Source organism: Cebus imitator, unplaced genomic scaffold, assembly GCF_001604975.1.
Source record: "Cebus imitator isolate Cc_AM_T3 unplaced genomic scaffold, Cebus_imitator-1.0 Scaffold279, whole genome shotgun sequence".
Taxonomy (NCBI): domain Eukaryota; kingdom Metazoa; phylum Chordata; class Mammalia; order Primates; family Cebidae; genus Cebus; species Cebus imitator.
Genome location: NW_016107594.1, coordinates 4748483 through 4775846, shown reverse-complemented (window position 1 = coordinate 4775846; position 27364 = coordinate 4748483). Strand labels below are relative to the sequence as shown.

Here is a 27364-nt window from a genome sequence, read left to right as displayed (position 1 = left end):
TGAAATGAAAACTCAGTAGATATTTAGAGATCAGATATAACTGAAGAAAAATTGATGAACTATAAGATTAAGCTAAAGAAATTTCCTAGTGTTAAGCATAAAAAGAGAGAACATGAGAAACCACAGTTAACAGAGTAGATATATCTGAAGAGCAAAACATAGATCCATTAGAAGCTAAAGCAGGAGATAATAGAAAGGTGAGTGTCTTAGTCCCTGTGTACTGCTATAACTGAATACGTGAGACTGGTTTATTTATAAGCAGCAGGAGTTTTTTTCTCACACTTCTGGAGGCTGGGAGTCCATAGCCAAGGTACAGCAGGCTTGGGGCCTGCTGCAAGGTGGCTGCCCTGTGGCTATGTCCTCTCAAGGGAGGAGTGCTGTGTCCTCACTTGGCAGAGGAGCAGAACACCCTACTCCCTCCAACCCTTTTATGAGGCCCTTAATCCCATCAGTGGCGGCTTTGCCCTCATGAGTTAGTCATCTCCCAAAGGCCCCACCTCTTAATACCATCATATTGGCTATTAAGTTTTAGCATGTGCATTTTGGAGACACTTTCAGACCATCACAGTGATCAATCAATATTTGAGATTAAAAATGTCAAACAATTTCCCCAAATTCAGGAAAAGTCTTTTCAGATAGATACATTGTATCACCTACTAGGCAGAAATAAAGACAAATTCCATATCCCGACATATAATTGTAAAATTTCACTGTGTCAAGGATAAGAACAAAATACTAAACAACTTGATAAAGAAAACAGAAATTGCTTATAGATTGGTAAATAATGCCTTAACAATAATAATAGATTCTTGAAGGTATCTATTGAATGTCTTGAATTCTATTCCTAGCATACCCATCATTTGATATCGAGGGCAAATAAAGACATTTTCAGACTTGGCAAATTCACAGAGGCTGTATGGAAAGAAAGGCAAGAAAATACAAAAGAATACTTTTGAGCACGAGGAAAATGAACATAGAAGGATGTTAGCAAAGAGATCAAAGAAACATAAGTAATTCAGGTATTAATTAATATGTAGATATTAAATTTATAGTTGGTGATACACTATGTCTTTGTTTAACACAAAACTGTCCCTGATATTATACGTAACAATCTCAGAGCAGGGTGAGGGTGAGGGAGGTGTGAGCCTGGAGGGAAGGGACATGTGCTGAAGTTCTTTTATTCAAGAGGCTGCTAGAAACACTGATTAATTAGTGACTTTATAGGAAAATGTGCATATATAATTGCATATGCTAAAATTTTAAAGGTAGAAGTAAAATGTATGGGCACTGAAAAAGTAGAAAGTAAAATTCCTGTCTGTGTAAGCCAGGAAAACAGAAAAAAAGCACAAAGAAAAACATAAATTAACAAACATGAAACAGTGCATCAAAATAAGTTCCAATTTATTATTAATCACAATAAATGTGAGTGGATGAAACTTAAATATTAAAAACCAAGATTCTCAGATTAGAATAAATACAACATTGAGTTGTCTGCTGTTTATTATTGTTTAATTTTTTACTTTAATAGGTTTTTTTGGGAACAGGTGGTGTTTGATTACATGAATATGTTCTTTATGTTTGAGATTTCTGAGATGTTGGTGCACCCATCACCTGAGAACAGTGCACACTGTATCCAATGTGTAGTCTTTTATCCTTCAGCACTCCCATCCTTTCCCTTGAATCCCCAGAATCCAGTGTATCATTCCTACACCTTTGTGTCCTCACAGCTTAGCTCCCACATATGAATGAGAACATACAATGTTTAGTTTTCCATTCCTGAGTGACTGCACTTAGAATAGTAGTCTCCAGTTCCATCCAGGTTGCTGCAAATGCTGTTAGTTCATTCCTTTTTATGGCTCAGTAGTATTCCATGGTATATATGTACCACATTTTCTTAATCCACTTTATCTTTTTTATATAATGACTTCTTTTCCTCTGGGTGGATACCTAGTAGTGGGATTGCTGGGTCAAACAGTAGATCTACTTTTAGTTCTTTAAGGAACCTCCACACTGTTTTTCATAGTGGTTGTACTAGTTTACATTCCCACCAACAGTGAAAAAATGTTTCCTTTTCACCGCATGCATACCAACATTTATTATTTTTTGATTTTTTTGTTTATGCCCATTCTTGTAGGAGTGAGGTGGTATTGCATTGTCATTTTAATTTGCATTTCCCTAATAATTAGTGATGTTTAGCATTTTTTCATATGCTTGTTGGCCAGTTGTGTGTCTTCTTTTGAGAATTTTCTGTTTGTATCCTTAGCCCACTTTCTGATGGGATTGTTTTTTTTTTCCTGATTTGTTTGAGTTCATTGTAGATTCTGGATATTAGTCCTTTGTTGAATGTATAGATTGTCAAGATTTTCTCCCTCTCTGTGGGTTGGCTGTTAACTCTGCTGATTATTTCTCTTGCTGTGCAGAAGCTTTATAGTTTAATTAAGTCTCATCTTTGTTTTTGCTGCATTTTCTTTTGGGTTCTTGGGCATGAAGTCTTTGTCTAAGCCAATGTCTAGAAAGGTTTTCCAATGTTCTAGAATTTTTATAGTTTCTAGTCTTATGTTTAATCATCCATCTTGAGTTGATTTTTGTATAAGGTGAGAGATGAGGATCCAGTTTCATACTTCTATATGTCGCTTGCCAATTATTTGTTGAGTAGGCTGCCCTTTCCCTACTTTGCTTTGTCGAAGATCAGCTGGCTGTATTTGGGTTTATTTCTGGGTTCTCTATTCTGTTCCATTGGTCTATGTGCCTATTTTTATACCAGTAGCTTGCTGTTTTGGTGACTGTGGCCTTATAGTATAGTTTGAAATCAGGTAGTGTGATGCCTCCAGATTTGTTATTTTTGCTTAGTCATGCTATGGCTATGTGGGCTCTTTTTTGGTTCCACATGCATTTCAGAATTGTTTTTTCTAATTCTGGGAAGAACGATGGTGGTATTTTGATGGGAATTGCATTGAATTTGTAGGTTGCTTACGGCAATATAGTCAATTTCACAATATTGATGCTACCCATCCATGTGCATGACATGTGTTTCTGTTTGTTTGTGTCATCTGTGATTTCTTTTAGCAGTGTTTTGTAGTTTTCCTTGTAGAGGTCTTTCACATTTTTGGTTAGGTATATTCCCAAGTGTTCTATTTTATTTTATTTTTTTGAAGCTATTGTGAAAGGGGTTTAGTTCTTAATTTGATTCTCAGCTTGGTCACTGTTGGTGTATAGCAGGGCTACTGATATGTGTGCATTAATTTCATATTCTGAAACTTTGCTGAATTTATTTACCATTTCTAGGAGCTTTCTGGGTGAGTCTTTAGGGGTTTCTAGGTATATGATCATATCGTCAACAAACAGTGGCAGTTTGACTTCCTCTTTACCGATTTGGATGCCCTTTATTTATATCTCTTGTCAGATTGCTCTGGCTAGGACTTTCAGTACTATGTTGAATAGAAGCGGTGACCGTGGGCATTCTTGTTGCGTTCTTGTTCTCAGGAGTAATGCTTTCAACTTTCCCCATTTAGTATAATGTTAGCTGTGGGTTTGTCATAGATGGCTTTTGTTACCTTAAGGAATGTCCCTTCTATGCAGATTTTGGTGAGGGTTTTAATGATAAAACAATGCTAGATTTTGTCAAATGCTTTTTCTGCATCTATTGAGATGATCATAGGTTTTTTGTTGTTAATTCTGTTTATGTGGTATATCACATTTATTGACTTACATGTATTAAACCATCCCTGCATACCTGGTATGAAATCCACTTGATTATGGTGGATTATCTTTTTGATATGCTGCGGGATTTAGTTCGCTAGTATTTTGTTGAGGATTTTTGCATCTATGTTCATAAGGGATAATGATCTGTGTTTGTTGTTGTTATGTCCTTCCGTGGTTTTGGAATTAGTGTGATACTGGCTTCATAGAATGATTTAGGAAGGATTCCTTTTCTCTGTCTTTTGTAATAGTGTCAAAATGATTGGTACAATTCTTCTTTGAATGTCTAATAGAATTCAGCTGTGAATCTGTCCGGTCCTGGACTTTTTTTGTTGGCAATTATTTTATTACCATTTCAATCTTGCTGCTTGTTGTTGGTCTGTTCAGAGATTCTGTATCTTCCTGGTTTAATCTAGGAGGGTTGTATATTTCCAGCAATTTATCCATCTTCTCTAGGTTTTCTAGTTTATGTACATAAAGATGTTCAGAGTAGCCTTGAATAATCTTTTGAAATTCTGGGTTATCTGTTATAATATCTTCTGTTTTGTTTCTAATTGAGCTTATTTGGATCTTTTCCTGGTTAATCTTGCTAATGGTCTATCAATTTTATCTTTTCAAAGAACCAGCTTTTTGTTTTATCTTTTGTATTGTGGTTTTTGTTTGTTTCAATTTTATTTAGTTCTGCTCTGTTCTTATTTCTTTACTTCTGCTGGGTTTGGGTTTGGTTTGGGTTTGGATTATTCTTGTTTCTCTAGTTCCATGAGGCATGATCTTAGATTGTTTATTTGCACTCTTTCAGACTTTTGATGTAACCATTTAATGCTATGCACTTTCCTCTTGGCACTGCTTTTGCTGTGTCCTAGAGGTTTTGATAGGTTATGTCACTATTATCATTTAGTCACAGAATTTTGTTAATTTCCATCTTGATTTCATTTTTAACCCAACAGTCATTCAGGAGCAGGTTATTTAATTTCCATGTATTTGAATGACTTTGAGGTTTCTAATTATATTGCACTGTGTTCTGAGAGAGTACTTGATATAATTTTGAGTTTCTTCAATTTACTGAGACTTGTTTTGTGGCCTATCATATGGTCTGTCTTGGAGGATGTTACATATGCCGATGAATTGAATGCATATTCTGCAGTTGTTGGATAGAACGTTTTGTAAATATCTTTTAAGTCCGTTTGTTGTAAGGTATAGTTTCAGTCCATTGTTTCTTTGTTGACTTTCTGTCTTGATAAACTGTCTAGTGTTTTTAGTGAAGTATTAAAGTCCCCCACTATTATTGTGTTTTCATCTATCTCATTTCTTAGATATAGTAGTAATTATTTTATAAATATTGGAGCTTCAATATTAAGTACATATATATTTAGAATTTTGATATTTTTCTGTTGGACTAGTCCTTTTATCAGTATATAATACCCCTCTTTGTTTTTTAAACTGCTGTTGCTGTAAAGTTTGTTTTGTCTGACATAAGAATTGTTACTCCAGCTGGCTTTTGATGTCCATTTGCATGGAATTTTTTTTTCCCTATTTTAAGTTTATATGTGTCCTTATGTGTTAGGCAAGTCTCACGAGGACAGCAGAAACTTGGTTGGTGAATTCTTATCCATTCTACCATTCCATATCTTTTAAGTGGAGCATTTAGGCCATTTACATTCAATGTTACTATTTCGATGTGAGGTACTATTCCATGCATCATGGTATTTGTTGCCTGAATACCTTGTTTTTTTAATTGTTTTATTGTTGTATGTAACAGGTCCTGTGAGATTTATACTTTAAGGGATTTATTTTGGGGTATTTCAATGATTTATTTCAAGATTTAGAGCTCCTTGTAGCAATTCTTATAGTGCTGGCTTGGTAGTGGGGAATTTTCTCAGCATTTTTTAATCTGAAAAAGAGTGCATCTTTCCTTCATTTATGAAGCTAGTTTCACTGGATACAAAATTCTTGGCTGATAACTGTTTTGTTTAAGGAGGCTAAAAATAGGACCCCAGTCCTTTCTAGCTTCCAGGGTTTCTGCTTAGAAATCTGCTGTTAACCTGATAGGTTTTCCTTTATAGATTACCTGATGCTTTTGCCTCACAGCTCTTAAAATTGTTTCCTTTGTCTTTACCTTGGATAACCTGATGACTTTGTGCCTCAACAATGATCTTTTTGCCACGTATTTCCCAGGTATCCTTTGAGCTTCTTGTATTTGAATGTCTGATCTCTAGCAAAGCCAGGAAGTTTTCCTTGACTGTTCCCTTAAATATGTTTTCCAAACTGTTAGATTTCTCTTCTTCCTTGGAAACCTCAGTTATTCTTAGGTTTGGACATTTAACATAGTCCCAAACTTCTTAAAGGCTTTGTTCATATTTAAAACTCTCTCTTTTTTTTTTTTTTGTCTTGGATGGATTGGGTTAATTTGAAAGCCTTGTCTTTAAGCTCTGAAGTTCGTTCTTCAGCTCGTTTGATTCTATTGCTGAGACTGTCCAATGCATTTTGCATTTCTTTAAGGTTGTATTTGATTTCCAGAAGTTATGATTGTTTTTTATTTATGCTATCTATTTCACTGAATAAGTTTTCTTTCATATCCTATATCATGTTTTTCATTTTTTTAAGTTGGAGTTCACCTTTCTCTAGTGCCTCCTTGATTAGCTTAATAATCAACCTGAATTCTTTTTCTGGCAATTCAGAGATTTTGTCTTGGTTTGGATCCATTGCTGGTGAGCTAAAAGATCTTTTGAGGGTGTTAAAGAAGCTTATTTTATCCTGTTACCAGAATTGTTTTTCTGGTTCCTTCTCACTAGGGTAGGCTATGTCAGAGGGAAGATCTGGGATTCAAGGGCTGCTGTTCAGACTCTTTTCTTCCACAGGGAGCTCCCTTGATGTGGTGTTCTCCCCATTCCCCTAGGTATGTGGCTTCCTGAGAACTAAACTGTAGTGATTGCTTTTGTTCTCCTGGGTCTAACCACTTAGTGGAGCTACCAGGCTCCAGGCTGCTACTGGGGAGTGTCTGTAAAGAGTCCTGTGATGTGATTTGTCTTCAAGTCTTGCAGATGTGGTTGCCAGTACCTGCTCTGGCAGAAGGAGCAGGGGAATGAAGTGGACTCTTTGAGTGTCCTTGGTTGTGCTTTTTTACTGTAATAGTTTTGTGATGGTTGGCCTCCAGCCAGAAGGTGGCGCTTTTAAGAGTGCATCAGCTGTGGTCCCACAGCGGGGACAGGTTTCTCAGGTGGTGGGCAGGGCCGTAGAGCTCCCAAGATATTATGACCTTTGTCTTCAGCTACCAGAGTGGGTAGACAAAGACCAACAGGTGGGGGACAGGGATAGGTATGTCTGAGCTCAGTCTCTCCTGGGCGGGCTGCCTGCAGCTACTGTGAGGGATTGTGGGATGATTCCCAGGCCGATGGGGGGATGATTCCCAGGCCAATGGAGTTACATTCTCAGTTACATTCTGAGGGGGACTATGGCTGCCTCTGCTGAGTCATTGCTAGGGAAGTAGGGGAAAGCTGGCAGTGACAGACTTCACCTCACTCACACACAGCCTGCCATCCTAAAGGTTGGTCTCACTCCCGCCATGCCCTACCAATAGCACTGAGTCTATTTCCAGGCAGTCAGTAACCCCCTGAGAACTTTCCTTGGAGCTTTCCCTGGACCACTAGCCTCCCCACTGAGAAAGCGCTGACTCAGTGTTTTGCCATCTCAGGGAGCCTGCAGCGGTAATCCACTTCCTTCAAAGGGTCTGTGGATTCTTTCGGCTTTCCTAGTATGTTCCTTCTGTATTTCTTGGGGCGAAAGTTCATGACGTGAGTCTCCACATGCTGCTCTGTCTATCCGAGAGGGAGCTGCAAGGTAGTTCTGCCTCCTATGTGCTGTCTTAAGTCTCTCTACTGATTAAACATGTGCAAACATGAGAATAGGAAACTTATGGCAAGATTTATAAAGAAAATAAAGAGAAATTCAAGAAAATAGTGAAAAATGTGATAGAATCATAAAGTTAGGAGAAACAGAATATCATCTGTAGAAATCTTTGCTGAGAAATTTGAAAATCAAGATGAAATGACTGGTTTTCTTGGTGACTATAAATGACATAAATTGATTCAACAAAAGTTAGAAAAATTTAACGGAGCAGTAACCATGGAAAAATTTAAAATTTTCATAGATCTCTCTTTATAAGAAGAATTGACTCATATTTTATAGGTAAATTCTATACAACATTTTAGGAACTGATCATTTTATGTTATTTCAGACTAATAAGTATCACTTTCATTTAATGACTGAATCCAGAATTTGATAACTATTGCAGGAAAGGGCTGACCTTTTTAAGAATACATAAATTTCCTACCCCAAATATTAGCCAATTGAATCTAGTTAGAGGTTGAGTATGAGCATAAGCTTTGCCTTGTAAGTGCAATACTATTTTAATAATAGTATCTCTATGTAGTAATGCATAAGATAAACATATTAAAAACCAGAAAGCCTCATGATTATATTAAAGATATTGTAAGACTTTTAAGCAATATAGTGGCCACCTATGATAAAATTCTAAGTGAAACAGAAATGGCAAGAAAGTTTCTTGAAACGGGTAAAGGTATAATCAGAAATGTAACAACAAGCACAGTAGCATGTGGAGAAATGCTAAAACGTCAAGCCAAATGGCAATGCCACAGTTATTACTATTATTTCATTTCTTTTGAAGCCTCTATTATCTTGGGAAAATATATAAGAAAAGACAGCAGGAATGAAGAGACTTATTTTCATTGGAAAATGTTAGAGACTATACAAAACCTGTAAGATAATTAGTAACGTTGAGCTTGGAGAACAAATACTAGAGCAGTGAATGAAAATCATTAACCACACTGTGTATGATAAAGTAGCACTAGTGTGTTTCTCTTAGTAGACAAGAAATGTCACAGTTCAGATTTTTCTCTAACATCCTTTATTGAACAATCCTGTGAATTTGTTCTTATAGGTTAACTTCATTATCACTTAATCAACTCCCTTGTTCTTGCCTTCATTACCAATCCAAACAGGAAAGGGTTCCCATGGAAAAATAGGCCCATTCTCAGAAAGAATAAATCTCACAACGTATCTTGGAATGAAACAGGAATGTGTAAGATTTACAGGGAAAAACAATAAAACACTTGGAAGGGATGTAAAACATCACCAAGTACTTGGTATGGAGGGTACTTGTGTGGCTGACTTGGCATGGAAATGCAGCACTTCATGTAAGTGGGAGTGGGGGTGTGACTTACATAATTTCTGTGGGAACCCTTTCCTGTTTGGACTGGTAATGAAGGTGGGAATAGGGGAGTTGATTAAGTGGTAATGGCATTAACCTATAAGAACAAATTCAGAAAATTGTTCAGTAAAGGCTGTTAAAGAAAAATCTGAATCGTGAGAGTTCTTATCTACTAAGAGAAACACACCAGTACTATAGGAGGTAAATCAGTCTGTAGAACAATCTCTTTTATGTGAGTGGCATTTTCAAGTTATTCTGGAAAATATGGATTAGGCAATAAATTTGTTGGGATAATTGGTTATCCATTGGAGAAAAATTCATTTTCACCACACAACTCAAAATTAAGTTTCAAACACGTTAAATGTGTAATCATTAAAGATAGTTATGGAAAGTCTAACAGAAAATGTAGTACAATATGTGGTTTTTTTTTTTTTTTTTTTTTTTTTGAGTTCGCTCTTGTTACCCAGGCTGGAGTGCAGTGGCGCGATCTTTGTTCACCACAACCTCCGCCTCTGCCTCCTGGTTTCAAGCAATTCTCCTGCCTCAGCCTCCTGAGTAGCTGGGTTTACAGGCATGTGCCACCATGCCTGGCTAATTTTTGTATTTTTAGTAGAGACAGGGTTTCACTATGTTGACCAGGATGGTCTCAATCTCTTGACCTCATGATCCACCCGCCTTGGCCTCCCAAAGTGCTGGGATTACAGGCGTGAGCCACTGCACCCGGCAAGTACAATATGTTTTTTAAATTGTAGAACTGGGGCCAGGCACCGTGGCTCACGCTTGTAATCCCAGCACTTTGGGAGGCCAAGGCGGGTGGATCGCCTGAGATCAGGAGTATGAGACCAGCCTGGCCAATCTGGTGAAATGCCATCTCTACTAAAAATACAGAAATTACTGGGCGTGGTGATGGGCGCCTGTAATCCTACCTACTCAGGAGGCTGAAGCAGGAGAATCACATGAACCGGGGAGGTGGAGGTTGCAGTGAGCTGAGATTGTGCTATTGCACTCCAGCCTGGGCAACAGAGACAGACTCTGTCTCAAAAAAAAAAAAAAAAAAAAGTGTAGAATTGGGAAGATCTTTTAAATCACAGAACCCATGAAGGAAGGAACTGATAGATTTGGATACATGCATATGAAACCCTTCTAAGCTGTTGAAAGATATCATTAATGAAGCTAACAGGTGAATGACAAACTGAAAAAATATTTGCAACGGATAGAATAGATAAGCATCTGACATATGTAAAGAGTTTCTCGAAAGTAATGAAAAATGTATCCCCAAAAAGAAAAAAATCAAGGAACGGTTTACACAGAAATTTGTTTGCTCAGTAACCACATTAAAATATCCCCAGAGTCGAGGAAAACAGCAATAAATTATTTTTTTCCATCAGTGGTAAAAGCAAGAAGATTGTCAATATGTGGCAGTGTAGATGGAAACCAATGTTTTGGTAGTGTTTTGGGTTAATAATGTGCATATCTTTTGACTCAATAATTCTGTCTAGAAGCCTGTTCTGTGTAAACTCACATAATGAGAAGCATTAAAAAATCTATGCAGAATTCTTAGGAAATGGGAAAATGGAAATAACCCAAATGCCCAATGGTTAAAGATTCATGGGGCTAATTATGATTCTTCAGTGCAGGGAAAGATTTAGTTCTGTCTCTACTGATATGGAGAAATGTTGGTATATTAGTAGCAAATGGATAAGGCTCCTTGAAGGGCAGAATGTAAATTCTGGAAAGGTAGAAAGTTTAACAGTAAGTGCCTGGAAATGAATATGCAATTTAGACTGACAATCGCATAAGGTATATTAACTGGTTACAAGAAACCAACGGTTGATTTTCAGGTTGTATATTATTTTATAATGAATATTTCCCAAATGTACTTTCTACAATGAAAGTCAGCTAATTTTCTTACCTTATTAGGATTTTACATTTGAAAGTAATTACATGGCATTAAGTAACTGATCATCAGATTGATGCTTGGTCAGAGATTTTGGTAACAACCAATTTTCAGCGGATAGCAGGCAATGCTCAGCAGCCCTGACCTTCAGAAAAATTCATATAACGTGATCATAGTTTTTAAGGCATATAAAGCTTATGTAGGAGAGTGTTTTTCAATCACACCAGCTCAGTGACAAGAAAAGAGTGGCGTAAGTTTCCAGTGTAACTTTACAAACCTAGTATCTCCTAAAAAAACACACTTCATTCGATTCATTTCTGGTGGGTAATAATAATTTCATGCATGCATATGCGGTGGAGAAAATGAGCAGGGAATTTTGTAATTTATGAAAATGTATGTATTAGCACCTTCTTTTAAAAAACATGCTATACTGAATTTCATCTGGGTATATAGCATTTTTGTCTCCTGGAAAGAAAATGATCAATTATTAATATTCTCTGGTACGGCTTTTTTGTTTTCTGGAAGCTACTTGGTTCTTTGCAGAACTGGACCGAGTTCGCAAATGCCATTTTATCACCAAATTATCTAAGGAATCATCATAACTCCTGACTTAAAGTACGGTTTTACTATTTCTCTTTGGTTCAGTATTTCAAAATGGTTAAACCTATTTTATTATCATTTTAAATCCTGCTTTGGAATGGAAATATTAGTTTCCACGGTCATACATCCTGGATCCACTTACATAGCATGCCACTCCGTGATCTGATGTACAAACGCCTGGTGGTGATTTTTATATACGGTTTCAGCTGATTAATGATTGCTTAGTCTCACTTTTTAATATGCATTCCATGCTTTTTTTTCTCCCACGGGGAAGGTTATTTGCCCTTTTTATCACATTTTCCCCATTTCTGTCCGTTCCTCACCTAGGCTTTCCCGCCATCCGAGGCTTGGCCCTAGCCCTGCGCGGCATCCCTCTCGGCTGCGAACCCTCTGCCTGCGCCCGGCCCAGCCACAATGGGGACTGCTCAGGTACAGTGTCACCTCGCTCTGGCTTCCTGTGTGTGTCCGTCCCGCGTCCCTACCTAGCATTTGCTTACTGCCTGCTGTGATGGGTGCTCTGCCCAGGGAGGGGTGCGGGATGACGGGCCTGGCCGGGCGCTGGCCGCCCAGAAGGAGCCAGGCAGCGAGTGTGGTAAGGCCGGGCGGGGGCGAGGGTTCCTGGGGCAGAAGCCGCGAGGCTGCAAGCACTGCTCGCAGTTTCAGCCAGAGCCCTGTATACAGACTTCTCACGTGCGCAGGGCTTGCTGCTCTGCACCACTGGCAGTGGTGCGAGAACGTTGCGAAGTTTGGGAGGCCTGAGGGGTAGGAGCAGGGCCAGGCCACCGCATGTGCTCCGAATGAACCCGTGCCTTCACCCAGCGTCCGTGTGACTGCGAATTGTCCCCCGATACCACCGGAGTGCAGCTTTTCCAATGGCAATCTGAAGTATTTTCCAGAGGCTTTCAAAGAGCTTTTCTGTGGAATCTGGTGGTGTATGGGGCTTTGTGTGTCCAGAGGCCTGGGCCTGGCGACCTAGGACACAGCCTTCGGACAGCAGCATCCAGGGCTGCGATGCCACAGTGGCCACTGCCGGGGTGCTGCAGGGACTGTCCAGCGGCTGTGCCCCCCTCTGCAGCCCCCAGACCCACAAAGAGCAGATTTGAGTGGGGGGTTCTGTCAGTTCACCTGCCCCAGTGCCAGTGGGCGAAGCACGGTCATGGAGATGGCATTTTGTGTGATTTGTGGAAGGGAAGAGAGGATTAAGTATAATACAATCTTATTTCTTATTCCAGAAGAGCTTTGCACTGATGGAAAGGTCTGAATTTCGGGTGGGTCGTGCTGCTACCACTGCCCTGTCGCCTCCTTCTGTTTCTTTCCTTCTTTTCCATCTCACTTGGTGGCAGCTTCACACGCCCTGGCTTAGGGCTCCAACCCTTGCTGTACCTACTTGGTACCCTCAGAAGGTGGTGTTGACTTCAGGCTGCCAGACCAAGTTGCCCCTCGCCCCGGAACAGGCAGCTCTTGTGCTGGGGTTTCGGGAGCTCTGTGTACAGCTTCTGAAGAGTTGTAAGCCAAGCTCGCATTTATTATTATTTTTTGATATTTGCTTTCCCTTCTGATTGGAAAAGATAGTCCATAGTACACTTGTCAGCTCTCCATTGAAACTCCCTGTAACCAGCAAGGGGCAATTGGTATTTGTCCTGTAAATTAGTTAGGGCGCTTAATTGCAAAGTAAGACTCACTCTGGTGTGTTTAAACAGAAAATAACTTGTTGAAAAGGGTATCAGGCATCCCACAGACCCTTGACCAGGCTGGGTAAAGAGGTTTTAGCCTCCACCAGCTCCAGCAGCATGGGACTCAACAGAACAGATCCCAGAGCTCTGTACAGAGCCCTTCCTGGGACACGCACCCCAACAGGGATGTTTGGGTGTCAGGATGTAGCTGTGGCGCCTGCTTCCAGCTGCCAGAGATGTTGATCAGATCCTTTTTGTTGTTGATGTTTGTTTTTGTTTTGTCTTGCACTTTGGGAAGGGGTCATTAGCAGCTCGGGGAGCTGTCAGAAGTGCAGGGAGGCCGTTCATCCGCAGTGGAGTCTGTGGCCTGGGTCCATCCGCCCAGCCGTCCTTTCATTCTGTTGTGTGATAACCATGGCAGCTCCCATGAGGCACAGATATCCCTTAGAGGATGGAATCCCACGTGGCTTTATACTACAGGGGAAGCTGCAGTCTCATTCGTCACGTCCTGTAATTCCTAAAGGATCCTGGGACGAGGTTCCTTCTTCCTTCTTCCTCCTCCTCTTTCTTGTTTCCTCATCCTTCTTTCTTATTCTTTTGTCCCTCTGTCACTCAAGCTGGAATGCGGTGTGCTGTCCTGGCTCACTGCAGCCTCAACCTCCTGGGCTCATGTGATCCTCCCACCTCAGCCCCTGTGTTTTCCACCACGCCCAGCTAATATTTGTAGTTTTTGTAGAGATGGGGTTTTGCCATGTTGCCCAGGCTGGTCTTGAACTCCTGGGTTCAAGCGATCTCTTCGCCTCGGCTCCCACAGTGCTGGGATTGCAGGCGTGCCCACGCACATTGTTCTTTCTCTGGTTCAGCACAGCCCATCTTGATTGAGATACTGCCAAGGTTCCCTGCAGGAATGGGGTGCGTGTTGGCTTAGTTTTCCTATGTAAATATCTACAAGACACAGCAGTGCTACAGGCAGCTTTTGTTGTTTGAGGACCCAGTGTTCATGACACCTGTCCCCACCCCCATGTGTGTTCCCCTTGTCCTGGCCCAATTCCTGGCTCCCAGCCTTTCCCTCTGGTGAAGACATGTGCTGACCTCCTGTGGATCTGCCTGTGTGGGGTCACTGGTCACTGCCATTTGCTGCAGGCTTTGTCTGGTAGGTGTGGTAGTGCTAGCTGTTCAGGGACCCTGGGGCCAGACACGCTGGCCTCATCAGCAGCAGAGCCTCTCCTGCACCGGGGATGTGGTCACACCTGCTTCCTTTCTGCTCACTGGTCTAGTGGCACAGCCAGCTCAGCCTCTAGCCACAACTCACTTAGCACCCCGCGTATCCCCTGGCACCTCACTCCCTGAGGGCGATGGAAGCTGCAGGGCATGAGGGACAAGAGACAGATATTTTGAGAGGGACCTCCCCACCTCTATGGTGGTCTCTGGAGCGAGGTCTTCTGGCTGCAGGACAAGCAGAACCCTATGTTGGCTCAAGGTGCAGGTCAGATACCAATTATATCCTGCAGGAGCCCGCTTGAAGAAACCCCCCCTAACTCACTGCAAACCCAGCCAGAGGAGGGCTCTTCCTCTGCCCTCACTGTCCCCAAAATGAGCCCACAGAGCCATCTGCAGGGTCTCTGCTGCTGCATGGCCATCAGGACAGACACGTGCCATGGACGCCTGAGACCCACGTGCCTGTGGTTCAGCCACACAGCTGCTGAATGAGGTTTTTCTGTCAGATTCTACCTTGGGAGGGTGGAGTTTTCCATGGGAAGCTGTATACCTTTAGGAGAATAGGCACCACAGTTGGCATTTGGGATTCGAGAGTTCTCTGTTGTGGGTTTTCCCGGGCGTGGAGGCCATTCCACAGCAGCTGGCCTCTGCCCAGAGACAGCCACACCTCCCTCAAGCAGTGAGTGCCAGGCAGTGTTTAGCACCACCAAGTCCTGTGGGCAAAGCATCCCCCACTCACTGAGAAATGGTAAGTCTCAACATCGTTGGCACAAAGTTCATCATTTCCCCTTATTATCTGTGATGACATCATCTCCCTCATTCCAGATGTTGCTAATTTGCTTTTCTTCCTCTTCAGTCTGAGGTTTATCCATTTTATTGATTTTATCAATGAACCAAGTTTTGGTTTCCTTTTCTTTTTAATATTTAATTATTGTGGGTACATAGTTGGTGTATGTATTTGTGGGGTACTTGGGGTATTTTGATACTGGCATGCAATTCATGATAATCACATCAGGATAAAGAAGGTATCCATCATCTCAAGCACTTATCTTGTGTTATAAACAATCCAATTATCCTCTTTTAGTTATTTTTAAATGTACAAGAAATTATTGTTGACTGTAGTCACCCTGTTATGCTATCAAACACTGTATTTTATTCACTCTGTTTTTGTACATGTTAACCAGTCCTTCTTAACCTCCATTACCCTGGTAACCATCCTTCTATTCTCTGTCTCCATGAATTCAGTGTTTTAATTTTTACTCCCACAAATAATTGAGAACATGCCGTGTTCATTTCCATGCCCAGCTTACTCCACTAACATAATGAACTCCAGTTCCATCCATGTTGTTCAAATGACAGGACCTCATTCTTTTTTTTTTATTGCATTTTAGGTTTTGGGGTACATGTGAAGAACATGCAAGATTGTTGCATAGGTACATACGTGGCAGTGTGATTTGCTGCCTTCCTCCCCATCACCTATATCTGGCATTTCTCCCCATGCCAACCCCCCCAACTCCCCATCCCCCGCTGTGTCTCCCCTATTTCTCTCCAACAGACCCCATTGTGTAGTGCTCCCCTCCCTGTGTCCATGTGTTCTCATTGTTCAACACCCGCCTATGAGTGAGAACATGCAGTGTTTGATTTTCTGCTCCTGTGTCAGTTTGCTGAGAATGATGACTTACAGGTTCATCCATGTCCCTACAAAGGACACAAACTCATCATTTTTGATGGCTGCATAATATTCCATGGTGTATATGTGCCACATTTTCCCTGTCCAGTCTATCATCGATGGGCATTTGGGTTGGTTCCAGGTCTTTGCTATTGTAAACTGTGCTGCAATGAACATTCGTGTGCACGTGTCCTTATAGTAGAACGATTTATAATCCTTTGGATATATACCCAGTAATGGGATTGCTGGGTCAAATGGAATTTCTATTTCTAGGTCCTTGAGGAATTGCCACACTGTCTTCCACAATGGTTGAACTAATTTACACTCCCACCAACAGTGTAAAAGTGTTCCTATTTCTCCACCTCCTCTCCAGCATCTGTTGTCTCCAGATTTTTTAATGATCACCATTCTAGCTGGTGTGAGATGGTATCTCAATGTAGTTCTGATTTGCATTTCTCTGATGACCAGTGATGATGAGTATTTTTTCATATGTTTGTTGGCCCCATGTATGCCTTCTTTTGTAAAGTGTCTGTTCATATCCTTTGCCCACTTTCGAATGGGCCTGTTTGTTATTTTTCTTGTAAATCTGTTTTAGTTTTTTGTAGATTCTGGATATCAGCCCTTTGTCAGATGGGTAGATTGCAAAAATTTGTTCCCATTCTGTTGGTTGCTGATTCACTCTAATGACTTCTTTTGCTGTGCAGAGGCTGTGGAGTTTGATTAGGTCCCATTCGTCTATTTTGGCTTTTGTTGCCAATGCTTTTGGTATTTTGGTCATGAAGTCCTTGCCTATGCCTATGTCCTGAATGGTTTTGCCTAGATTTTCTTCTAGGGTTTTTATGGTGTTAGGTCTTATGTTTAAGTCTTTAATCCATCTGGAGTTAATTTTAGTGTAAGGTGTCAGGAAGGGGTCCAGTTTCTGCTTTCTGCACATGGCTAGCCAGTTTTCCCAACACCATTTATTAAACAGGGAATCCTTTTCCCATTGTTGATCTCATTCTTTTTTATGGCTGCATAAAAAAGTATGTACTCCACTGTGTATGTGCACCACATTTTCTTTATCCATTCCTCTGTGGTTGGATACTTAGGTTGATTCCAGATCTTGGCTGTTGTAAATAAAGCTGCAGGAAACATGGGCGTGCAGATACCTCTTCAGTGTCCTGGTTTCCTTTCTCTTGGCTTCATTGATTTTCATTGTTGTGTTTATATTCCCTGCTTCACTCATGTCTGTCCTGGTCTTTATGATTGCCTTTCTTTCATTCACTTTGATTTTAATTTGCTCTTCTTTTTCAGGTTTTTTAAGGGTTAAAGCTGAAGTCAGTAATGTGAGACTTTTCTCCTACAGGCATTTAGTGTTACAGAATTTCCCTGTGAATTTTCACCTTTCTGGGTGCTGCGTATTTTTGTGTTTTTGTAACATTCTTGGGAAGTAGTTAAGTTTTGATGGGCAGGATTAGCCAGGAGCCCTGCCGTCTGCCTGTGCCCACTGCCTGGTGCCTTGACGGGTTCGCGCCCCCTCTCGCAGCCCTCTCTACCCTTCCAGGCTTCACTCAGTCATGCTGATTAATCTCTTCTGCTGCTCAAGGGACCTCAGTGCTGTGTTTCATCAGTGGCCTTCATGACCCTGTTTCCCAGCTATGTTTGGGATTTCTTCTTAGGCCTCTGTCGTTTATGTGGATTTGAGGAAGGAGAGAGAAGATTATGGGTGTCCTCACTTCCCAACCTAACTCCAGTCTTTCTCATGAATGTTTTCGTAGAAACATCCAGTCTTTCCATTCTCTTTTACTAGGAGAGGTGTTTCAGAACCAGGGAGGGCTTGCCCCATACTCACAGGGGGTGGACACTGTTTCCCCTTATGGCAGTGGTTCTCAAACAAGGGCAGTTTTGCCCCCGGGGACTTTGGTAATGTGGGCAGACATTTTTGTTCACACAGCTGGAGGGTGTTTACTTTGGCATCCGATGACTCATGGTCGTGGATGCCACTGAGCAGCCTACGGTGCCTGGGTGACCTCATAGCCGAGAACCATCCAGACCAAAATGTTGAGAAAGACTTCATTTTTTATTACCTAACCTGCAAAACTTAGGTATCTTTTGGAGTGTGAATAAGAAGGATAAGGAGATAATATAACCTTGATATAGAACTGTTTGTCTTCAATGTGAGGATTTTTCATGGGTGTTTTTAGGGCATTGAATGGTAGCAGATTTGCCTGAAAATTCATTTAGATGGATTATTTTTAAAATACACATTTGCACTTTCAGGAATAACCTACTGAGCTTATTCAAATGGTTATTTCAATGATATGATGGCTCAGTGTAAGTAATTGCTTGTATAACCCTTACTTTGGTAATTATTGAAATTGCAGTCTTCATGCAGAACTTAGAAGAGCATTTACATTTCTTTCTTTTATTTTAATATATATATATATATATATATATATATATATATTTTATTCTACTTTAAATTCTGGAGTACATGTGTAAAACTTGCAGGATTGTTGCATAGGTACACACATGCCATGGTGGTTTGCTGCCTCCATCCTCCCGTCACCGACATCAGGCATTTCTTTCAATGTTATCCCTCCCCAACCTCCCCACCCCTGCTATCTCTCCCCTAGCTACCCACCTCCCAACAGACCCCCGTGTGTGATATTCTCCTCCTTCTGTTAATGTGTTCTTATTGTTCAGTACCCACCTATGAGCGAGAACATGCGGTGTTTGGTTTTCTGTTCTTGTGTCAGTTTGCTGAGAATGATGGTTTCCAGATGTATCCATGTCACTGCAAAGGACATGAACTCATCCTTTTTTATGGCTACACAGTATTCCGTGGTGTATATGTGTCACATTTTCTTTATCCAGTCTATTCTTGATGGGCATTTGGGATGGTTATAGGTCTTTGCTATTGTAAACAGTTCTGCAGTGAACATACATGTACATGTGTTTTTATAATAGAACAATTTATAATCCTTTGGGTATATACCCAGTACTGTGATTGCTGGGTCAAATGGTATTTCTATTTCTAGATCCCTGAGGAATCACCACCCTGTCTTTCTCAGTGGTTGAACTAATTTACACTCCCACCAACAGTGTAAAAGTGTTCCTATTTTTCCACATACTTTCCAGCATCTGTTGTCTCCAGATTTTTTAATGATTGCCATTCTAATTGGCGTGAGATGGTATCTCAATGTAGTTTTGATTTGCATTTCTCTAATGACCAGTGATGATGAGCATTTTTTCATATGTTTGTTAGCTGCATAAATGTCTTCTTTTGAAAAGTGTCTGTTCATGTACTTTGCCCACTTTTTGATGGGGCTGTTTGTTTTTTCTTGTAAATCTACTTTAGTTCTTTTTAGATTCTGGATATTAGCCCTTTGTCAGATGGGTAGCTTGCAGAAATTTTTTCCCATTCTCGTGGTTGCCAGTTCACTCTAATGATTGTTTCCTTTGCTGTGCAGAAGCTCTTAAGTTTAATTAGATCCCATTTGTCTATTTTGGCTTTTGTTGCCATTGCTTTTGGTGTTTTAGTCATGAAGTCCTTGTGTATACCTATGTCCTGAATGGTGTTGCCTAGGTTTTCTTCTAGAGTTTTTATGGTATTAAGTCTTCTTATGCTAAATCTTTAACCCATCTGGAGTTAATTTCAGTGTAAGATACAAGGAAGGGATCCAGTTTCAGCTTTCTGCACATGGCTAGCCAGTTTTCCCAACACTATTTATTAAATGGAATCCTTTCTCCATTGCTTGTTTTTGTCAGGTTTGTCAAAGATCAGATGGTTGTAGATGTGTGGCATTACTTCTGAGGCCTCTGTTCTGTTCCATTTGTCTATATCTCTGTTTTGGTACCAGTACCATGCTGTTTTGATTACTGTAGCCTTGTAGTATAGTTTGAAATCAGATAGCATGATGCCTCCAGCTTTGTTCTTTTTGCTTAGGATTGCCTTGGCTATGTGGGCTTTTTTTGGGTTCCATATGAAGTTTAAGTTGATTTTTTTCAGTCTGTGAAGAAGGTCAATGGTAGCTTGATGGGGATAGCATTGAATCTATAAATTACTTTGGGCAGTATGGCCATTTTCGTGATACTGATTCTTCCTAACCATCAGCATGGAATGTTTTTCCATCCATTTGTGTCCTCTCTTACTTCCTTGAGCAGTGGTTTGTAGTTCTCCTTGAAGAGGTCCTTCATGTCCTCTGTTAGTTGTATTCCTAGGCATTTTATTCTCTTTGTAGCAATTGTGAATGGGGGTTCACTCATGATTTGGCTCTCTGCTTCTCTGTTATTGGTGTATAGGAATGCTTGTGATTTTTGCACATTGATTTTGTGTCCTGAGACTGCTGAAGTTGCTTATCATCTTAAGGAGATTTTGGGGTGAGACAATGGGGTCTTTAAATATACAGTCATGTCATCTGCAAATAGAGACAATTTTACTTCCTCCTTTCCTAATTGAATACCCCTTATTTCTTTTTCTTGCCTGATTGCTCTGGCTAGAACTCCTAATACTATGTTGAATAGGAGTGGTGAGAGAGGGCATCCTTGTCTAGTGCCTGATTTCAAAGGGAATTTTTCCAGCTTTTGCCTGTTCAGTATGATATTGGCTGTAGGTTTGTCATATATAGCTTTATCATTTTATGATATGTTCCATCAATACCTAGTTTATTGAGAGTTTTTCGCATGAAGCGCTGTTGAATTTTGTCAAAGGCCTTCTCTACATCTATTGAGATGACCCTGTGGTTTTTGTCTTTGGTTCTGTTTATGTGATGGATTACGTTTATAGATTTGCATATGTTGAACCAGCCTTACGTCCACGGAATGAAGCCTACGTGATCATGATGGATAATCTTTTTGATGTACTATTGCATTCAGTTTGCCAGTATTTTAGTGAAGATTTTTGCATTGATGTTCATCATGGATATTGGCCTGAAGTTTTCTTTTTTAGTTGTGTCTCTGCCAGATTTTGGTATCAGGATGATGCTGGTCTCATAAAATGAGTTAGGGAGTATTCCCTCTTTTTGTATTGTTTGGAATAGTTTCTGAAGAAGTGATATCAACTCCTCTTTGTACATCTGGTAGAATTTGGTTATGAACCCATTTGGTCCTGTACTTTTTTTGGTTGGTAGGCTATTAGTTGCTGCCTCAACGTCAGAGTTTGTTATTGGTCTACTCAGGGATTCAACTTCTTCTGGGTTTAGTCTTGGGAGGGTGTAAGTGTCCAAGAATTTATCAATTTCTTCTAGATTTACTGGTTTATGTGCATAGAGTTGTTTGTAGTAATCTCTGATGGTAGTTTGAATTTCTTTGGAATTGGTGGTAATATCCCCATTATCGTTTTTTATTGCATCTGTTCAATTCTTCTCTCTTTTCTTTTTAACAAGTCTGGCTAGTGGTCTATTTTGTTGACCTTTTCAAAAAAATAGCTCCTGGATTCATTGATTTTTTGAAGGTTTTTTCTGTGTTTCTATTTCCTTCAGTTCTGCTCTGATCTTAGTTATTTCTTGTCTTCTGTAACATTTAAATTTGTTTGATCTTACTCCTCTAGCTCTTTCAATTTGGATGATAGGGTGTCAATTTTAGATCTTTCCTCACTTCTTGTATGGCCATTTAGTGCTGTAAATTTCCCTCTAGACACTGCTTTAAATGTGTCCCAAAGATTCGGGTACACTGTATCTTCGTTATCATTGGCTTTGAAGAACATCTTTATTTCTGCCTTCATTTCATGGTTTATCCAGTTGTCATTGAGGAGCAGGTTGTTAAGTTTCCATGTAGTTGTGCGGTTTTGAGTGAGTTTCTTAATCCTGAGTTCTAACTTGATTGCACTGTGGTCTGAGAGACTGGTTGTTATGATTTCCATTCTTTTGCATGTGCTGAGGAGTGATTTACTTCCAATTATGTGATCAATTTTAGAGTAAGTGCAATGTGGTGCTGAAAAGAATGTGTATTCTCTGGTTCGGGATGGAGAGTTCTGTAGATGTCTATTCAGTCCACCTGGTCTGGATCTGTGTTGAAGTCCTGGATATCCTTGTTAATTTTCTGTCTTGTTGATCTGTTTAATATTGACAGCAGAGTGTTAAGGTCTCCTACTATTATTGTGTGGGAGTATAAGTCTCTTTGTAGGTTGTTAAGAACTTGCTTTATGTATCTGGGTGCTACTGTATTGGGTGCATATACAGAATAGTTATCTCTTTTTGTTGCATTGATCCTTTTACCATTATGTAATACCCTTCTTTGTCTCTTTTGATCTTTGTTGTTTAAAGTTCATTTTATCAGAGACTAGGATTGTAACCCCTGCTTCTTTTTGCCCTCCTTTTGCTTGATAAATCTCCTTCTGTTCCTTTATTTTGAGTCTCTATGTGTCTTTGCACATGAGATGGGTCTCCTGAATACAGCAGAAGACCAATGGGTCTTGACTTTCTATCCAATTTGCCAGTCTGTGTTTTTTGATTGGGCACTTAGGCTGTTTACATTTAAGGTTAATATTGTGATGTGTGAATTTGATCCTGCCATTTTGATACTAGCTGGTTTTTGCCTGTTAGTTGATGCAGTTTTTTTCATTCTGTGGATGGTCTTTACCATTTGGTATGTTTTTGCAGGGGCGAGTACTGGTTATTCCTTTCCACGTTTAGTGCTTCCTTCAGGAGCTCTTGTAAGGCAGGCCTGGTGGTGATGAAATCTCTCAGCAATTGCTTGTCCGTAAAGGATTTTATTTCTCCTTCACTTGTGAAGCTTAGTTTGGCTGGAAATGAAATTCTGGGTTGAAAGCTCTTTTCTTTAAGGATGTTGAATGTTGGCCCCCACTCTCTTCTGGCTTGTAGGGTTTCTGCTGAGAGATCCACTCTGAGTCTGATGGGCTTCCCTTTGTGGACAACCTGATCTTTCTCTCTGGCTGCCCTTAGCATTTCTTCCTTCATTTCAACCCTGGTGAATCTGACTATTATGTGCCTTGGGGTTGCTCTTCCTGAGGAGTATCTTTGTGTTCTCTGTATTTTCTGGATTTGAATGTTTTTTCCTCTGGTAGCTTCATCTCAGAAGGGTACCCACTAGATGCCAGCCAGAGCTCTCCTGTATGAGGCATCTTTTTGGTTATATAGGGGGCAGGGAGCTGCTTGAAGAGGTAGTCCGTCCTTTATTGGAGCTCAAGTGCTGTGTTGGGAGCTCTGTTGCTCCCTTTGGAGCTGCTGGGCAGGTACATTTACATCTGCTGCAGCAGAAATCACCATTGCCCTTTTCCCAGGTGCTCTGTCTCAGCATGGGAGGGTTTCATTTAAAGGTCCCTGATGTGCTGCTTTTTTTCAGATATGCCCTGCCCAGCAAGGAGGGAGTCTAGTCACAATCTGCCTGCAGGGGCACTGCTGAGCTGCCACGGGCTCATTCCAGCTCTGTGTAATCTTCCTCTGGCTTTTTCTTAAACACATGTAAGCTTAGAACTGCCTCAGCAATGGTGGACACCCTTCCCCCAACCAAGCTCAATCATCCCACATTAAGCTCAAACTGATGTACTGGCTATGAAACTCTCAAGACAGAGTGTTTCAGTTTGCTGGTCTTTGGAGGAGCTGGGACCCACCAGGCTGTATCACTTGGCTCCCTGCCTTCAGCTCTGCCTCTTTCTGGGGAGCAGGAAGCTCTGTCTTGCAGGCACTCCAGGCACCAGCCAACACGGCCACCTAGATTTGTGCTGACAACCTGCAGTGCCGGCTGGAATGGGCACTCAGATCTGTGCTGGTAACTCACGGCGCTTGTGGGTCCGGCGGGGATCTCCTGGTCTGCGGGTTGTAAAGAACACAGGAGGAGCACAGTATCTGAACCGGTGTGCTGGAGGGGAAACATTCCCTATGGCGAGGGGAGTCCTCTGGCCAGTTGCACTTCTTAGGTGAGGCAGCGCCCTGCCCTGCCGTGGTTTGCTCTCCTTGGGCTACACCCACTGTCCAACCAGTCCCATTGAGATGAACCTGGTACCTCAGTTGGAAATGCAGAGATCACTCACTTCTGCACTGCCTTTGCTGGGAACTGTGCTCGGGAACCGTTCCTGTTCAGCCATCTTGGCGGAAGTCAGTATTTACATTTTTACTGTGCTTAGACAAGCAGAAGAACAACTGCATTTTGATACTTTGTCTCATTTGAAATAAGATAAATCATAGCATGAATTCTTAGCATTAGTTCTGGGTCAACCCACAATAATTATGAATGTAGAAATCTAATTTATTTTGCAAAAGAAAATTCTGTTTCCTCAAGGTAACTGAATAGACATGTGATGCTCAGAGACAAAACTATGTGGAAAAAGAGACCAAGCAGGACACATTTATTTTCTGAGCTTCTGTATGTAATGGATTTGTGTATCAAGGACCAACTCTCTATTAAAACATAATATTTTTCGTTTCTACTGGGTAAGGAATCATTGGCTTTTAGTTAGAGTTTGGGAATGCCTTCTAATTTTTTTGAGTGTGTTTAGCTTCAACAAGCCTAATTAAAAAAAAAAATTAAACCCTTGAGTCTAACTTGATTTCATCGTTTATGAAGCTAAATCAGGAGACGTCCATAGTACTTTCTTCCATTTCTCTCCTAACTGGCAAGAACATCATGAGATCACTGATATTGCCTGTTATGTTGGTAAAGAATCCAGTTTCTAACATTACAAAATAGAGTGGAGGCAGAATGTGTAAAAATAATCAATATTTGCCTGGCTGTTGGAAACCAGTTCTAGTTCAGGTTCGTCAGTATCTCTTTTTTAACCCTGATGAAGTTTATTCCACCTGTCCCATTTCATCACCCATGAAGGTGACAAGCTTTGACCAAATGCCCTGAAGTCTCTTTGTTTGTCAAGGAAAGAGAACACTTGTCTTATTATAAGGCCTTCTGGGTATGGGATGATGCATAGTCATTGTGTTTGTTTGTAAGTAAAGAATTCTAAGTTTTTTAGTTTAACAAGTTAGGAAATAAATTTTTATTTAAAAATAAGTAGACATATTAATGGTAAAAAGGACCTTCTTTCTATCTAGTTCAGAGATTTACTTGTAGAAATTGTGAAAATTATAATTATAAATTGTTTTAAGCTGTTTCTTTTTTCAAACTATATAAGCAGTATGTCTTACCATAGAAAAATTAACATAAAAAATGGAGAAAGGTTGAAAGATTCAGAAATGGTTGTTATTGACATTTTCGTTTACTTTCGATGTTTTCTATATTCTTATTCACATATAAGTTCACAGTTTATATGGATAAAAATAGATACATTGTGCCTATCATAATAACTGCAATATATTATGGTACTTTCCTCATCAATCAAATATTCAAAATGTGTTCATAGCTCTGAGGTTCCCCATTACATAGGCACACCTCAGTTTAGGTGGCAGTCTCTCATTATTGACAACAATGTTCGATTCTCCAGTGATATAAATAATGCTTGCATAAATTACCTCTATTTGGGTTCTTAATTATTTCCCTAGAATAGCTCTTTGGACTTAAAATATTTCAAAAGGTGTGAAGACTTTTAAAGCGATTCATTTTATGTGTTCATATAGTTTCCAGGCAATTATACCTATCTGCCCTCTCACCAATATTGTACCCTTAAGATTTGCTTTTTATTTATTTAATTTTTAAGTTATAATTTTGTGGGTACACAGGTATATATATTTACGGGGCACATGAGATATTTTGATGCAGGCATGCAATGTGTAATAACACATCAGGGTCACTTGGGGTTTCCATCCCCTCAAGTGTTTATCCTTTGTGTTACAAACTATCCAGTTATACTCTTAGATATTTTAAAATGTACAATGAAATTATTAAACCATGTTACTCCTGTTGTGTCATCAAATATTAGACCTTATTCATTCTTTCCACTTTATTGGATGCATAAACTATCCCCACTTTCCCGCAACCCCCATGACCCTTCCCAGCCTCGGGAGTCCTCATTCTCCTCTCTATCTCCATGAGTTCAATTGTTTTAATTTTGAACATTTGCTTTTTAAATTATTGGTATCGTTCCTGGTTTGGCAGATGATACATAATTTGTGCTGTTATTAAGTTACTCGTGCTGTTGAGTATGTTTCTTCGTTGTTTTCCATATTTTTGAGGGGTGCATGCATTGCATGGTCTATTTTCTCATTTCAATATTATTAGGATATTTATTTTATTCTTTTGAAATCAAAACAAGGTATTAAACCTTTTTCATATATTTACAATTCAAGTATTTTTGTTTCTTAGATTGCCATTTGAGTTACTTTGTTTTACATGTAAGAAGTAAAATTTCTGACTTTGGTGCCTTACTTTAAATGCCTTTCTTTGCCAACAAACCTATTTACACATTCAGCTGTCACATTTTTTTTTTTTTTTTTGAGACGAAGTCTTGTTCCATCACTCAGGCTGAAGTGCTATAGTGCAGTCTCAGCCCACTGCAACTTCCGCCTCCTGGGTTCAAGCGATTCTTCTGCCTCAGCTTCCCGAGTAGCCAGGATTACATGTTTGAACCACCACACCTGGCTTTTTTTTTTTTTTTTGTATTTTTAGTAAAGATGGGGTTTTACTATGTTGGCCAGGCTGGTCTTGAACTCCTGACTCAGGTGATCCACCTGCCTTGGCCTCTCAAAGTGCTAGGATTCCAGTCATGAGTCACTGCACCTGGTCCAGCTGTCACATTTTAATTTTATTGTTTACAGTCATCGCCTGCATTCTTCTGGATTTTTTTAGGTATATCTATAAGTCAAGGCTCTGTTTGTCTCTGATTGGTGAACCCACTGTTGTGTTTAGTGAGAAATGATACTGTTAAAGTTTTCTAATGTCAGATAATCTTTGTATTTTGGAAAAATGCTAATCGTGGTCATGGGATAGTCACGTGTCACTTTTCTTTTGCATTGCTTTTTTTGATAAACCCTTATGTTAAAGCTTTATTTCCCTTTTCAGAGTGCTGTGGAGGAAGTGAGGACAACTATGTTTGTGTAAGAATGTCAGCTGCAGTAGGCAGCTCATGCAGAGCCACTGCTGGTTCATGACAAGACTGTGCTCAGCTTTGGGTGGGAGCTGAGCAGCGAAGACACTGGGAGATCAATAGGAGCAGAGAGATGGCATGGCATGGGGTGTGTGGATGTGGGGTGGGCTCTTCCACCTGGGATTCAGTTCTTTGTAATGGGTTGATGGCTACAGGGCCCCTCATTCACTCTGGTTTCTCACACAGCATGCTGATTGGGATTTCAGGTTTATGTAGATGAAGGTGCAATACCAGTAAGCATCTCTGACAAGTCTCTGACAAGTACCATGTCCTTCCATCATCTCAGCAAACAGCACTGGGGTTGCGGCAGGGCTTACCTATCTTTATGCTGTGTTCACAGTGTTTCTAAAAAAATGGCACACATTTGAGTAATGCGGGTGTCTGAGAGCTCCTTCAGTGTAGCCGTGAC

General features: G+C 40.4%; 1 long non-coding RNA gene across 1 annotated transcript in view; it reads left to right on the top strand.

Annotated features, from left to right (window-relative positions):
• The window catches only part of LOC108284430, a 409165-nt gene that overhangs the window by 96647 nt on the left and 285154 nt on the right, over positions 1-27364 (top strand). The window contains exon 2 of the long non-coding RNA XR_001817214.2: positions 11751-11852. This is a non-coding gene — a long non-coding RNA (uncharacterized LOC108284430). The remainder of the gene's footprint in view (positions 1-11750; positions 11853-27364) is intronic.